The sequence below is a fragment of the Dama dama genome, chromosome 5 (genome assembly GCF_033118175.1).
Source record: "Dama dama isolate Ldn47 chromosome 5, ASM3311817v1, whole genome shotgun sequence".
NCBI lineage: Eukaryota > Metazoa > Chordata > Mammalia > Artiodactyla > Cervidae > Dama > Dama dama.
Window position 1 is genome coordinate 62,824,117 of NC_083685.1, and position 14,766 is coordinate 62,838,882.

At 36.3% G+C, this 14,766-nt stretch overlaps 1 protein-coding gene across 2 annotated transcripts in view; it reads right to left on the reverse strand.

Moving 5' to 3' along the window:
• LRBA (LPS responsive beige-like anchor protein) overlaps nucleotides 1-14,766 on the reverse strand; it is a 725,050-nt gene that overhangs the window by 425,961 nt on the left and 284,323 nt on the right. The gene's annotated exons all lie outside the window — the stretch shown is intronic.

The following is a 14,766-nucleotide window of genomic DNA, read 5'->3' on the forward strand; positions in this document are numbered from 1 at the left end:
GCACTATGAATACGTGATGAATAGACACAAGAGTTCTTGTCTGAGGGAAGCAGAGAGAAGAGCTGGAAACAAAATAACCAGATGAGTAAATATATAATTGCAAAGTGTAAGTAAACGTAATGAGAGCTTACAATAGAAAGAGGTGATTTAAGATTTACATCAGGTGATTGGTCAGAGTCACCAACAGAAGAACAGACCAGGCTTTTGTATAAAACTAAAATCTAGAGGGAGACCTGAAAGATGAGCAGAAGGCAGGACAAATGAAAGGGTAACTGCAAGTAGAGCATAAGCTAAAAGGAGTATAGTACTTGACAGAATGTGGAAATGGTAAGCAGGAACCACATTATAATGCATCTTCTGGATGGTATTAACAATTGGAGGTTTACTCTTGAACACATGAAAGCACTGGATGGTTTTATGCCTCATCAGCATGAACATTTTGAAACTCGTGTTTCAGAATGATTAGTTTGGCTATTCGGTAGAAGATAAAGGAGAAGACATCTGTTGGTAGGGTGAGGGATATCAAATAAGAGATTATTTTGAACCAAAGATGTGATGGCTAAATCAAGAAATAATAATATTGGTAGCAGATATATTTTATTTAAGAGATAAACAGAACTTGATGAGAGATAACAAATGTGATATAATGGAAAACAACGGGTGATGACTGACTTGTGTAAGTAAGTAAATACATGGTATTTATTCACATGAGTAGAAGTGGAAGAACAGATGTAGAGAGAATTTCAGATTTGGAAAATTCTCCCAAAAAGTAGGGTTGCTTATAAGAAATGTCAACTGGAGGCAAAGAGTAGACAGATCTACACTATATAAGTCTAAGGCTTTGAAGAGAAATCAGAGTTTGAGATAAAAAACAGAAAGCTAGAGACAATAAATGTGTACTCAGAAAATGAAAGGAAAAGGTCTTCAGATTTCTGAAGCAAGAAAGTAAGAAAGATTTCTGGGTAAGAAAGAGTAAAATAATTACTGCTTTAAAGTCATGATGTATAAAACTATACATTAAAACTGTTTCTTATTCACAGAAAAGGAATATATTCCAGCCTAGCTCTTGATAACAGGTAGTAAACACAAGCAAAAAAAGACTTACCTCATTTCCTAATTTCCTCTCTTTCAGACAATTAATTTTTATACATCACTTAAATGTGAGTGACTTGGACATAATAAGGTACTGAAGAAACAGTATTCTACTTCCTGTGGCAATCTATCTTCATATACAAATAATGTGAGGAAAGAAGTAGATTCATTAATTAGGAGAAAAAGAGGTCCTTGTTTATTTAAAGCTAAACTTTTAAGTCTCAACCTGATTCAATGTGTTCAGTTGGCTAACACATACTATTACTGAGGTCACTGACAATTCTGGCTCTAAGACTGACAGTGAAATACCTCCTAAAAAAGTGACTTCATGAACACAGATTTCACCAATAATCTCAAGCAACTTTCTGACATATAAGTTCTATATGTAAAAGAAAAGCAACACCAAAAAAAAAAAAAAAGGTAATGTTTTAGTATAAATCCCAATGAGAAAAAAAAACTGACTTACTGAATTTACTAGAAAATTGACTTCCTTACTAGAAGTCAGTAATAATACATTTATATCCACTAGAGGCCTGTCTCTGGTTAAATCATAGCTTTAATTTACATCATAATAAGTACACCAAAATAGAAAGTCAAATACAAGAAGTTTTTCAATCACAATGTAATTTGTGATTACACTGAAAAGACCAATCTCAGGTATATCAAAGCAAAATGTCATGTTTACTGAGATTCAATATCTTTAAGACAACATATAAGAAACGTAACTAGAAACGTCCCTCACTTTCATCAAGCTCTAGTAAAAATTACTTTTAAACACATTTCTAGGTAACGACACTAGTAAAAATTACTAATGTATTTGAATATTAGTGTGTCAAAGTAAAAATTATTTGTGTAATATGACAAATATATGAACAGATGTGTGACAATACCATAGAAGATCTTTTAAATTGCTCAGTGTCATCAACAGTTAGTTCTCTTCTGAGCTAACATGAAAGTTTACACATTTACATTTACAACCTTTAGAAATGTACTCATTAAAAAGAACATCTTTCTACAATGACAACTTAGCTAAACTTATCTTCTACTTTAGGAAGTGAAACAATCTTTCATACATCTTATATTTTCCAACTGAAGGAGAGGTATATATTAGAAGTCAGAAGAGCAGACGTTGATGGCCAGAGTTGAAATCTACCAAGAAACTTATTAACAACTCTTTCTCACATGGAAAATGGGGATAATAAAAAATGACCATCAATTTCATAGGTTATTGTGAAAAATAAATGAATTATGGTATGAAAAGATGCTTAGAATAGTGCCTGATATCTAACAAACATGCAACAAATCATAGCTATTATTAAAGTTATTATTATACCCCATCCTTAATGCTTGGGTATAAACAAGAGTGGCGGACCTTGTATGAAATTCTTTAAGGATAATGACTATGAATTCCAAAGAACTTAAGACAGTCCAGATGCACTATCATAATAATGCCCATATTACAGGAATAAAACAAAATACGATGGCAATCGTTAGAGTTTAAAAACCTGAAAGTCTAAAGGACCACCAAAGATTTTTCTAATCAAAATCTAATTTAAGGTAAAAGATTTTAATTTTGTTTTAAGTAATATATTCATGTTATGCTTCTTATAATTTGTAATCAAAATTATCAACATTTATCTTTATAACTTATTTTTACTATTATTTTAATTTTTAATGAAATCTAATCTTTTAAAGGTATAGTATAACAATATTACCTTCAAAGTCAAGTGGGCCTTAGGAAACATCAAACAAAGCTAGTGGAGATGACAGAATTCCAGTTGAGCTACTGTCAATCCTAAAAGATGATGCTGTTAAACTGCTGCAATCAATATGCCAACAAATTTGGAAAACTCAGCAGTGACCATAGGACTGGGAAAGAACAGTGTTCATTCCATCCCAAAGAAGGGCAATGCCAAAGACTCTTCAAATTACAGTACAATCCTGTTTATTTCACATGATAGCAAAGTAATACTCAAAATCCTTCCAGTCAAGCTTCAACAGTACATGAATGAAGAACTTCCAAATGTACAAGCTGGATTTAGAAAAGGGAAAGATCAAATTGCAAAAATCCGATGGATAATAGAAAGAGCAAGGGAATACCAGAAAAAAAAAATCTACTTCAGCTTTATTGACCATGGACTCATGGAAAAGACCCTGATGCTGGGAGGGATTGGGGGCAGGAGGAGAAAGGGATAACAGAAGATGAGATGGCTGGATGGCATCACTGACTCAATGGACATGAGTCTGAGTAAACTTTGGGAGTTGGTGATGGACAGAGAGGCCTGGCGTGCTGCAATTCATGGGGTTGCAAAGGGTCGGACACGACTGAGCGACTGAACTGAACTGAAAGCCTTTGACTGCATAGGTCACAAAAATTGTGGAACACTGTTAAAGAGATGGGAATATAGACCACCTTACTTGTCTCCTGATTAACCTGTATGCAGGTAAAGAAAAGTAACAGAACTGGACACAGAACAACACACTAGTTCAAAACTGGGAAAGGAGTATGTAAAGGCTTCATATTGTCACCCTGCTTATATAACTCATTTGCAGAGAAGATCATGCAAGATGCCAGACTAGATGAATCACAAACTGGAATCAAGATTGCCAGGACAAATATTAGCAACTTCAGATATGCAGATAATACCACTGTAATGGCAGAAAGTGAACAGGACATAAAGAGTCTCTTGATGAAGGTGAAAGAGGAGAGTGAAAAAGCTGACTTAAAACTCAACATTGAAAAAAACGAAGATCATGGCATCTGGTCCCATCACTTCATGGCAAATAGATGGGGAAACAGTGGAAACAGTGAGAGACTTTATTTTCCTGGGTTCCAAAATCACTGCATATGGTGACTGCAGCCATGAAATTGAAAGATGCTTGCTTCTTCGAAGAGAAGTTATGACCAACCTAGACAGCATATTAAAAAGCAGAGACATTACTTTGCCAACAAAGGTCCATCTAGTCAAAGCTATGGTGTTTCCAGTAGTCATGTATGGATGTGAGAGCTGGACCATAAAGAAGGCTGAGCACCGAAGAATCAATGCTTTGAACTGTGGTGTTCAAGAAGACTCTTAACAGTCCCTTGGACTGCAAGGAGATCCAACCAGTCAGTCCTAAAGGAAATCAACCCTGAAAGTTCACTGGAGGGACTGATGCTCAAATTACAATACTTTGGTCACCTGATGCAGAGTTGGCTTATTAGAAAAGACCCTGATGCTAGGAAAGATTGAAGGAAAGAGGAAAGTGGACGACAGAGTATGAGATGGTTGGATGGCATCACCGACTCAATGGACATGAGTTTGAACATGCTCTGGGAGATGATGAAGGACAGGGAAGCCTGCCATGGTGCAGTCTGTGAGGTGGCAAAGAGTTAGACATGACTGAACAATTGAACAACAACAACAATTAACTTTATGAGGAAAACAATGTCTTTATCATTTAGTTTAATAATAATTTACAATTTAGATTCACAAACGTCACTGGACTTTTCAAGAAAAGACACTTTCTTAAAGTGACAAGAGTAGTAAATTAAATGATGGCAATTAAAGTAATTTCCAAATAATTATTCCATATTTCACATGTACATCCATTTAATGTTATAGAAGTAAAAGAATATTCAATCCAAAGTAGATTTTAAAGTAAGCTCTAAAAAGCAAGTTCACCTGCCACACTAAAAACTTCAGTATTAAAAAAAAAATCAAATGTTTAAAACTCTGACCACTCTAACAAATGGACTTCTTCGAAGTGTGTGTCAGATATTTAATACAAAGAATTGCCATTCCATTCACAACTTTCTGTTTAGTTACCATTATGGAACAACACGTCATGCACAGAACTGCAATTCTTTATATCAAATGCATTCTCTCAGTGAAATTATATTGCTTTCACAATTCTTTTTTACCATGTTTATTCTATTTGTTGAATAGAACTCTGCTAATAGGTTTGACTTCGACAGCAAAATTTATCTATATTAAATTTGCTTTTATTTAATCTAACTATGTATTTTTATTTTATTTTTAAAAAGTTATAATCTATGATGAATTTGAACTTTAAAACAACATCTGGTCTTTCACTAGTTTGTAAAGTACTAGTTTAGATTACTATAATTTTAATCATATAATTATACTCCTAATCATATAATTTATATATTTTTATCAATTATGAACTCAAAGATGCAGAAAAAAGCCAGTAACTTAGAATGTAATAACAATCTTCTTAACCCTCATTACGACAGGATACACTTCTTACTGTATCCAAACTCCTAAAATATTGAAAATGCTCCAGTCTTCTCTAAAAAATTTCTTTCTATGCACATTTTATGGGCACCTCAGGAAACAGTTCTTTTGAAAAATTAATGTAAATTAATTTGGCAGTTTCAAATGGTCTAAGAGTCTCTATGGCTCTTCCGTAAGTAGACAGAGCAGCTTCTCCTCACCTAAATTATGAATCATACTCAATCCTTTATTTATAGACAACTACCTGGATAACTAATATGAAAATATTGTTGAAAATATATCCCTACAAAATATCCACAAATGCTAACTAAACAAGAAAAAGAAACTGTCCTAAATGAAGAGTTGGACATGAAAGACAGTAAAGAAAACCCTCTGTGACAGATGTCAAATGTAGATTTCAAAATCAAAGATATAAGAATAACCAGGTGCTACCAGAGCCTTGGCTGAGAGTTTGAGAAAGTCTACCTATGGAGATGCATGCTGCGCAAGGCGTTCTCATTAAAGACCAACAGGCTGTGGTTTAAACTGTCACAGAAGACAGGCTTTGGGCCAGCGCAAGGTAGGGAGTTCAAACTTAGATAGCCTCACTAAGCCAGGTACCTTTGAAAACTATGCTCTTAGTGAAAGGAAATGCGTCAGTCATCTAATGGAGAAAACAAGCTGTTATCTTTCTGCCTGCTGTGAGTGGGGGAAACGTGCAACCTGAGAATTCACTCATGATCATCAGCCTGCCCATACACGGACCTGTAGTCCAATTTAAGAAATTAATGTCACAGCACTACTGGCCGTTAACATGCCCAGGACATAAGGCAGAAGCAAACAGGAAAGACCTCTGAAGAGACATACCTTTAGAAAAAATATGAATCCTCTCACTGATAAAGCTTTACTGAAGATAAACCACATTCACAATCCACAATGCAATGAACTATAGTGGGAAGACATAACAAAAATGTAACAAAGAATAAAGTTAGATGTCCCCCCCAACATTCTATTATTATTTAAGCTATAAAATCAGTATGCTTCAAATTACTAAAGATGTTACAGAATTACATACATAATAAAAATTAATATTTATAAAAAATAATATAAAAATGAATAAATGGGAAAGAACAAAAATTAATTTTTAAAAAATTAACCTATTTATTTAATTGAAGGCTAATTACTTTACAATATTGTGGTGGTTTCTGACATACATTGACATGAATCAGCCATGGGTGTACATGTGTTCCACAGCCTGAACCCCCTCCCACCTCTCTCCCCATCCCATCCATCAGGGTTGTCCCAAGTCACCAGCTTTGAGTGCCCTGTTTCATGCGTCGAACTTGGACTGGTAATCTATCCCACATATGGTAATATACATGTTTCGATGATATTCACTCAAATCATCCCACCCTTGTTTTCTCCCACAGAGTCCAAAAGTCTGTTCCTCATTAGCTGTGTCTCTTTTGCTGTCTCGCATATACGGTCATCGTTAGCATCTTTCTAAATTCCATATATATGCGTTAGTATACTGTACTGGTGTTTTCCTTTCTGATTTACTTCACTCTGTATAATAGGCTTCAATTTCACCCACCTCATTTGAACTGATTCAAATACATTCTTTTTAATAGCTGAATAATATTCCATGGTGTATATGTACCACGATTTCCTTATCTATTCGTCTGCCAATGGACATCTAGCTTGCTTCCATGTCCTGGCTATTATAAACAGTGCTGCGATGAACACTGAGGTGCACGTGTCTCTTTCAGATCTGGTTTCCTCGGTGTGTATGCCCAGCAGTGGGATTGCTGGGTCATATGGCAGTTCTATTTCCAGTTTCTTAAGGAATTTCTACACTGTTTGCCATAGTGGCTGTACTAGTTTGCATTCCCACCAACAGTGTAAGAGGGTTCCCTTTTCTCCACACTCTCTCCAGCATTTATTGTTTGTAGACTTTTTGATAGCGGCCATTCTAACTGGCATGAGATGGTACCTCATTGTGGTTTTGATTTGCATTTCTACAAATGTAAAAGATGTTCCCCAAAATTTAAAAATCAGGAATGAATTAAACAGAAGAATCTCCAAAATGGAAAACAGATCCTAAAAAATGAACACAAAAATTATAAGATTAATTTAACTATCTTCCATTAAGTCTCTGAAAATGATGTATGTTTTACACTTGCAGCGTATCTCAAAAGAGATTAGCCGCATTCCAAGAGATTAGTAGCCACACAGCCATTAGTAGCATGCTGGACAGTACAGATGTAAGAAATGGTATAAAAATCAAAACTGCCAAGCAGCAGACTCTCGGTTGCAGGGTGACTGCCCCGTGAACTGGGAGTGCTTCCAAGTGCCAGTTTTGTCTTCCTAAGGAAGTCATCACTCTTAACATGATATACCAGCTAAGGTAAAGAATAAGTAATAAACTAACATGTTCATGTTTCTTTAGAGGAAAGCTATATACAGTTCCTCCACCATAATAGTGACTCAGTTATCTTAAGTGTTTTCACACAGGAAAAGAATGTAAGTTTGAAAAAGGAAAAAGAAAAGTATTTACATCGAATTTAACAAAATATCACCAGTCTCGTTAAAAATTTTATAACTAAAATTTTATAACAGTCCATGTAGGCATGGACTGATTCCTTGATACAATGGATAACAAATGTAGCTAAATATCTGAATTAAATTCTTATATATGAAGCTAACCCTTTCTAAACATTCAGTTCAGCCACTCACTCATGTCCAACTCTTTGAGACCCCATGGACTACAGCATGCCAGGCTTCTCCATCCATCACCAACTTCCTGAGCTAGCTGAAACTCATGTCCATCAAGTTGGTGATGCCATCCAACCATTTCATCCACTGTCATTCCCTTCTCCTCCTGCCCTTAATCTTTCCTAGCATCAGGGTCTTTTCTAATGAGTCAGTTCTTTGCATCAGGTGCCCCAAGTATTGGAGCTTCAGCTTCAGCATCAGTCTTTCCAATGAATATTCAGGACTAATTTCCTTTAGGATAGACTGGTTGGATCTCTTTGCGGTTCAATGGACTTTCAACAGTCTACTCCAACACCACAGTTCAAAATATTCAGTTCTTCAGCACTTAGCTTTCTTTATGATCCAACTCTCACATAAACGCATAACTACTGGAAAAACCATAGCTTTGACTAGATGGACATTTGTTGGCAAAGTAAAGTCGTTTCTTTTTAATATGCTGTCTAGGTTGATCATAGCTTTTCTTCCAAGGAGCAAGTGTCTTTTACCTTCATGGCTGCAGTCACCATCTCTAGTAATTTTGGAGCCCAAGAAAATAAAGTCTCTAACTGTTTCCCCGTCTATTTGCCATGAAGTGATGCCATGAAGTGATTGCTGAAGCCTGGCTTGGAGAATTTTGAGCATTACTTTGCTAGCACGTGAGATGAGTGCAACTGTGTGGTAGTTTGAACATTCCTTGGCATTGCCTTTCTTTGGGTTTGGAATGAAAACAGACTTTTTCCAGTCCTGTGGCCACTGCTGAGTTTTCCAAATTTGCTGGCATATTGAGTGCAGCACTTTTCACAGCATCATCTTTTAGGATTTAACATAGCTCAGCTTGAATTCGATCACCTCCGCTAGTTTTGTTCACAGAAATGCTTCCTAAGGCCCACTCGACTTCACACTCCAGAATGTCTGGCTCCAGGTGAGTGATCACACCATCATGGTTATCTGGAACATTAAGATCTTTTTTGTATATTTCTTCTGTGTATTCTTGCCACCTCTTCTTAATATCTTCTGCTTCTGTTAAGTCCGTACTGTTTTTGTCCTATATTATGCCCATCTTTGCATGAAATGTTCCCTTAGTATCTCTAATTTTCTTGAAGTGACCTCTAGTCTTTCCCATTCTATTGCTTTCCTCTATTTCTTTGCACTGATCACTGAGGAAGGCTTTCTTATCTCTCCCTGCTATTCTTTGGAACACTGCAGTCAGACAGATATATCTTTCCTTTTCTCCTTTGCCTTTAGCTTCTCTGCTTTTCTCAGCTATTTTTAAAACCTACTCAGAAAACCATTTTGCCTTTTTACATTTCTCTTTTCTTGGGGATGGTTTTGATCACATCTTTCTGTACAATGTTATGAACCTCCGTCCACAGTTCTTCAGGCAGTCTTGTCTATCAGACCCAATCCCTGAATTTATTTGTCACTTCCACTGTAAATGATTAGATTTAGGTCATACCTGAATGGTCTGGTGGTTTTCCCTACATTCTTCAATTTAAGTCTGAAATCTGCAATAAGGAGTTCATGATCTGAGCTGCAGTCAGCTCCCAGTCTTGTTTTTGCTGAATGTATAGAGCTTCTCTATCTCTGGCTGCAAAGAATCTGATTTCGGTATTCACCATTTGGCGATGTCCATGTATACAATTGTCTCTTGTATTGTTGGAAGAAGGTGTTTGCTACAATTAGTGCTCTCTTAGCAAAACTTTATGAGCCTTCGCCCTGCTTCCTTTTGCACTCCAAGGCCAAACTTGCCTGTTACTCCAGGAATTTTTTGTCTTCCTCCTTCTGTATTCCAATCTCCTGTGATGAACAGTACATCTTTTTTTTTTTTTTTTTTGGTGTTAGTTCTAGAAGGTCTGGTAGGTCTTCATAGAACCATTCAACTTCAACTTCATTGGCATTAGTGTTTGGGGCATAGACTTGGATTACTGTGACACTGAATCGTTTGCCTTATAAATGAACAGAGCTCATTCTGTCATTTCTGAGACTGCACCCATGTACTATATTTCAGACTCTTTTGTTGACTATGAGGGCTACTCTATTTCTTCTAAGGGATTCTTGCCCAGAGTAACAGATATGATGAAGTGAAGTGAAAGTCGCTCAGTTGTGTCCAACTCTTTGTGACCCGATGGACTATACAGTCCATGGAATTTTCCAAGCCAGAATACTGGAGTGGGTAGCCTTTCCCTTCTTCAGGGGATCTTTCCAACCCAGGGATCGAACCCAGGGTTCCCACATTGCAGGCTGATTCTTTACCAGCAGAGCCACAAGGGAAGCCCAAGAATACTGGAGTGAGTAGCCTATCCCTTCTCCAGTGGGTCTTCCTGACCCAGGAATCAAATCGTAGTCTTCTGTGTTGCAGGTGGATTGTTTTCCATTGAGCTATCAGAGAAGCCCATATAATGGTCATCTGAATTAAATTTGCCCATTCTGGTCCATTTTAGCTCACTGATTTCTAAAATATCAATCGATGTTCACACTTGCCATCTCCTGTCTGATGACTTCCAATTTACCTGGATTCATGGAACTAACATTCCAGGTTCCTATGCAATATTGTTCTTTACAGCACCAGAGTTTATTTCTATCACCAGTCACATCCACAACTGCGCATTGTTTTAGCTTTGGCTCAGCCTCTTCATTCTTTCTGGAACTATTTCTCCACTCTTCCCCAGTAGCACACTGGACACCTACCAACCTGGGGGAGTTCATCTTTCAGCGTCCTACCTTTTTGCTTTTTCATTCTAACTTTTAATTTACAAATATTTTATTTCAATTTGACCATGTAATATGCATATTAAAATAAGACAAAATAGACATAACTGAATTATAAGTACAAAATTGAAAACAAAAAAAAACACAGGATTAATATCCAGATTCTAACTCCCATGTGAACTGTGTAACTTTGGGGAAATTACTATGCCTCTCTAGCCTCAGCTTCCTAATTCTGTACAGTGGGCCTAAAAGCAATGGCTTCCTCTTTAAAACAAGTTCATATTCCAAAGATAAACCGAGTAAGCCATACAAAGCAATCTAACAGACTGGCAGTTGGTAAGCACTATGTAAATATGTCATTATTATTATGATCAGACTACCACTGTCTCTATAAAACAATTTAAACTTTATAGTTCATAATGTATAAAAGCATGGACTTAAGTATAAGAAAATATTATATAAAATGCCATATTAAAAAATAAGATTTCAAAAATAGTTAATATGTAGAAGTCACAAATCACATCAAGCTAAAATAAATGTCTCATTATTTAGAAGCTTGTATATTCTCTACAAGATTTCCTTATTATTCATTTTCATTGCCTGTATTCACTTAAATTTTTTAGTTAACAAGAGAATAAACTGTATCAGCTAACAGGAGGATAAACAATGAAAATAAATGAAATATATACCTTCTGCATTGATCAATAGTATAAAAAAAAGGAAATGGAACAAAGAATTAGATGAATTAAATTATCCATTGATATGGTCAGATGTAATTTAGGAAATACACATGAGTTCCCTGCTTTTGTATCTTACTCCCAAGTAAACTGTCTGTTTCCTATAGAAAGCAAAAGAAAAAGCATGTTCATATTACAATGTAAAGCAGACATCTTTAATTCTATAAATAATCAATCAATTATATACCAAATATTATGCTAAGTGAAAGGAATTAGGAGCAAAAAACTCTTTCCATAGCAAAGAATCTAAAATAAGCTACTTACTGTTACTGAGAATACTTGTTTGAATGCAAAATGTTTACCTTCATTGTAATAATAGACTAAAAATCTATTACAGTTTTGACAGATCCTTTTAGGGTAAGTTTATTAGTTTTTATAGTAAACAATCTCCTTATATAAAACCCAACTATAATCTGTAGAGATTTCCAATCCTGTAGAATCCTATCTAGAGGAAGAAACACTCGTGTTCATACTAAACTCAAATGTCAAATTAAGATTCTATAGAGAATCAACAAGCATACTATAATGCTTACTGACGTACAATGAACACTCAACAAATATTAGTTACTAATGTATGAACACAAACAAGGTAAAGAAGCAAATGCTAAATTAAAAATTTAATTTCATGCTCTTAAATCTAATAGAATTGCCAACGATACTCTCCTTTGCTCCATTAAACAAATATTCACTGAACATTAATTATGTACCTTTTACAAAAAACTGAAAATTACAAAGGCACAAAACACAGGCATGATTTCAACTTTATACTACGAGACGTGACATGTAAATAAGGAAATATCCTTATAAGTTATTCATTATGAAGTCAACGTTAAAGGACAGTGGTAGCATAGAGAATCCCCTGCATCAGGGAAGAGTTACCAACTTTGGTAGCACAGAGGGCCTCTGAAGAGATGACTTAGAAAGGGGAAGATAAAGTTTAGAACTTAGACACAAAAAGCAGATGGAAGAGCACACTCTGCTAAGACTGTCCTTTGACAGTTCATTGTTCTTTTCAAAACTTTAAAAACTAGATTTTTAGAAGCACCAATTTCTGGCTTTCTATCTACCAACAGGAAGTACAACTGTCTGTTGCTACTGAATCACCTGGTGATCTCATGCTGATTATGGTGTTAAATGCCAGCAGTTACAGTGGAGACTCCCAAATTTGTATTCTGAGTCTACACTCCTCAAAGGAATTTCATATTTATATACCCAACCGCCTAGTGAACATCTCCACTTGGACGGCACACAGACATTTCAATTGTAACATGTTCAAAACTGAGCTCGTGACTTTTCCTCACTGCCCTACTCTGCTCCTTCTAAAGTCTTATCACTTAAGCAATTCCATTCTCCTATTAAACAGTTGCTCAAACCAAAACCTTCCAGTCAGCCTTCATGCCCTTCACTCTCTCAACATAAATCCATCTGCATATCCTGTTAGCTCTAAAACAAAACCGATTAAAATCCAAGCAATTCTCACTACTTCTACGGCCATTAGCTTACCCCAAGTCATCATTTCTTATCTCATTTACCATTGTAACTGGTGTTCCTATTTAGGTCTTTGCGTCCCTTCAGTCTCTTCCTAAAGCAGCAACCAGAATGATGTACTTAAAATTTTACTCAGATCCTCACTTCTCTGCTCATTAGCCATCAAGGGCTTCCCAACTATTGAGAGTCAGAGTCATTGCAATGTGTTATAATGTCTTCCATGATCTAGTCCAACATTTACTCTTTAATCTCATTTCTTTCTATTTGCTCATTTACTCATCTTTTTCATATCATCCTTTAAATGTCTCAGGCATAAAACTGCCTGGAAGCCTTGGACCATGTGCACTCTCCAAAGCCCTTAACTCCTTCACCTCCTTTGTCCTTTCAGCCAAAGCCTTCCTATCATCCTATTTAATGGCCACACAAGATTTCTTTTTTTGCCTCCAGAGTACTTTCTACAGTCTATCTTTAGAATCAATACCTTAATGTTACTGTTTATAATCTGTCTTTCCTCAAAAGCAAGTAATTTCCTAGAGACCAGGTATTTATGTCCGTTTTACATTCTCAGCACAGAAGAGTGCCCTGTACACAGAAAATCCTCTTAAGCAAATGAATGTACAGAGACTGACGAAATAAAGAGACTGTTAGAAGGGCTAAATTAGCAAGAAGATTAATATGACTAATGGCTCAGCAGTAAGAATCCACCTGCCAAGGAAGGAGACACGGGTTCAATCCCACGTCGGGAAGATCCCCCGGAGGAAGGAATGGCAATGAACTTCAGTATTCTTGCCTGGGACATCCCAGGGACAGAGGAGCCTGGCAGGCTACAGTCCATGGGGTTACAAAGACAGACACACCTTAGTGACTAAACAGCAGCAACAACGATGCGACATAACAAGGGGAGAGTAGCAGCAGATGGTAAAAAAGTGAAAACGTCAGATCACAAAGGGCCACAGAAGCTATGATAAGTGCTTTGGATTTTTCTCAAACATAAATGGAGAAGCACTGCAGAGTTACGTAAGGAAGGAGATGACATGACCCAGTGTGTGTTTTAGGGTCACTCACACTGATGTGCAGAGAACACACGAGAATGGGTAAGGGTGAAAGCAGGAGGCTGCTGCTGCCATGCAGATGAGAGACAGCAATCTGAACTAAGGCGAGAGAAGTGATACAAGTACATAATTTCGAGAGAAATTATAAAGATTGAACTGCCAGGATGTTTGAATTTATAGCAAGGGGGAAAAGAGAATTCAAGGTTGACTCTCAGCTTTCTGCTTTGGTAAGCTGGTAGGAAAGGAAGATCAAAAGTGTTTTTTTAAAACATATTAAATACAACGGAATAAAAGACAGAAGCTCACATAGAATTGAATGTTTACTACATGCTAGACACTGTTGTCAATGTTGTACGTGGATCTCACTTAATTCCCACAACTACTATAACCTCACTTTACAAATGAGGGACTCAAAACCTAAGAAATGACAAAGGTAAAAATACTGAGCATTAGAGCTCATATCAAAACCTTGGCTGTTTGAATCCAGAGCTGAAGCTCGTAAAATTCAGACTATAGAGGACCATGGTGTTTGTGAAAATTCTAAGTGGATCTATAAAATAACATTAAATAAATAGGCCTGGCACTCAGAAAAGTAACTTGGACCAAAGACAGAAATTTCAGAATTACCAGACTAAAGGTAGTATTTAAGAATTATGAAGATAGTTTACATTACTGAGCAGTGGAACACAGACACATAGGAAAAGGCTGAGGATAAAG